Source organism: Echinops telfairi, unplaced genomic scaffold, assembly GCF_000313985.2.
Source record: "Echinops telfairi isolate 266 unplaced genomic scaffold, ASM31398v2 ScPeMD7_5592;HRSCAF=6446, whole genome shotgun sequence".
In the NCBI taxonomy this organism is placed as follows: domain Eukaryota; kingdom Metazoa; phylum Chordata; class Mammalia; order Afrosoricida; family Tenrecidae; genus Echinops; species Echinops telfairi.
In genome coordinates, this window is record NW_022109491.1 from 25,604,489 (window position 1) to 25,606,573 (window position 2,085).

At 47.0% G+C, this 2,085-nt stretch overlaps 1 pseudogene; it reads left to right on the top strand.

Annotated features, from left to right (window-relative positions):
• The first annotated feature begins 566 nt into the window (after positions 1 to 566).
• Positions 567 to 2,085, top strand: part of LOC123520881 — a 4,104-nt pseudogene continuing 2,585 nt past the window's right edge.

A 2,085-nucleotide genomic window follows, 5' to 3' on the forward strand; every position in this document is an offset into this window, starting at 1 on the left:
TGGGTATGGGTTAATGTTGGACTTGTGGGCTTGGGCAGCATTGGGTTGGGATGTTTTCATGATGCACACTTTCTTGACCTAAAACTCTCTTATACATGAGTGGCTGTGGATTTGTTTCTCTAAAGGACCTAGACTTATACAGCGTTACAAGAGCATCCCTGCTCAGTGCTGTCACACTCCGCTGCCTCGCAGGTTTCCTACAGCAACCTGGCCTTGGCTGTTGCTGGATGCCTTTGAGTCGATTCTGGCTTACAGTGACCCCACGCGTGGAGAGGAGAGCTCTTCCACAGGGTTTCCAAGGCTGTGGCCTCCAGAAGGAGATGGCCAGGCCTGCCTCGCGAGATCCCTCTGATCAGTTCTAACTGCCAATCTGTTAACTAGCACTCAGGTGCTTAGCTATGGCACCCAGGCCCTGGCAGCAGTCTTGTCATGTAGGCGGCGTGCCTCGCTTCAGACAAGACGAGGATGGACGTCACTGAAGACCGAGGACGGTTTGTCACTGCATCTTGAACTTCTGCAATTGCCTCCTCTCCCCAGCAATCCACAATCACGTACATTTCCAAAAGATGAAGGATGGCAAGGAGACCAAGGGCTCTACTGTGAGGTCTGAGGAAGCAGCAGTCAGCATAAGCCATAGAACTTTTATTTTAAGAGACTTGGCTCACGTATGGGTTGTTATAAGAGCTGTAAGACTCCCCATAAAATGGTTTCTAAAAAGAGAGAGAGACTTGGCCTGCCCTTAACAGAGAGCATGGCCAGGGGCCTCCCCAAATCCCCCTCCATGTGCTGCCCCTCTTCCCTGGGAGCTGGGGCAAAGAGAACAGGAGATGCAGCTGCTTCCACTTCGGAAACCTGTCCGAGCCCTGTTTGCAGTCTCTGACCTCAGTTTGGCCACGTAGGAAATGGAAGGCTGGAATCAATGTCTTTCTCCTCACCCTTGTCTGGTTCTAAATCTATGAATGTAGCTTATCCTTTGTGAGGCTGGCTTCAACTTTGATCTCAGCAAGAGTAAAAGATGTAGCGATGGAACCGAAAGTGGGAGGAAATACTGGTGGAAGTCCACGAGTGCCTTCCTGGAATTATTTGTCTTCTTCACGTGATCACACATCTAGTTGCTAAGAGATCCATCTGCATCATACTGCCTTTAAGATGGGTCATGGCGTCTATTTCCACTGCCACTCTGCAAGCCGAGTCCTCAGATTTCCCCCCAGGAGTCGTACAACGCCCCCTTCACTGAGCACTCTGCCTTCTTTCAGACACAGGCCCTTCCGGCCTCGAGCCTCTATCAATAGGCAGGGTCGCTTTTCTGAAACATCAAACCAATCGTTCAACTCTTCTCTGACCACCACTGCTTATCACTCTCGGATCCACATTTCAGCCCAACCTTCACGGTTCTGCATGCTGATACCCTAGGATGCGTTTCCGGTTTTATCTCTTATCACTCTCCTACAGGAGAGTCCGCACTTCTGCGATACATTTGAATGCGCTGAATTGCTTCCTAGTTTTTAAAGCCTTGTACATATCATTTTCGCTCCACTTACCCACTCCTATAAAATTTTTGCTCGGCTCTCCTTCAGAAGAAATGTGTAACCACACTGCCTCATCTAAAACAGAACTAAAACCACCTTGTTTCTTCCATTACTAGAATCTCTCCAGAATTTTATTTTTTTCATATGTTTGTATTCTAGGCATCTGCATAGACCCCTTCTTCTCCACTATACTTTGAAATTTTATTCAAGACCAGGAACCAGTTTCTGCTCTGATATCATTCCCTAACTAGATCATATACTAATTGCTGTTGAAGATGTGAAGGGTATTTTTAAGGACTGGAAGAGACTTTGAGGCGCTACTGAATCTGACCTTTATTTCTTCTACATCAGGGGTCCTCAAACTTTTTAAACAGGGGCCAGTTCACTGTCCCTCAGACCCATTGGAGGGCCGGACTATAGTTTTTTAAAAAGTTATGAACAAATTCCTATGCACACTGAACAAATCTTATTTTGAAGTAAAAAAACAAACAAGGCAAAAACACCCGGTGGGCCAGATAAATGTCCTCCAACCCTCAAAGAAAATTCCCTTTCTTCC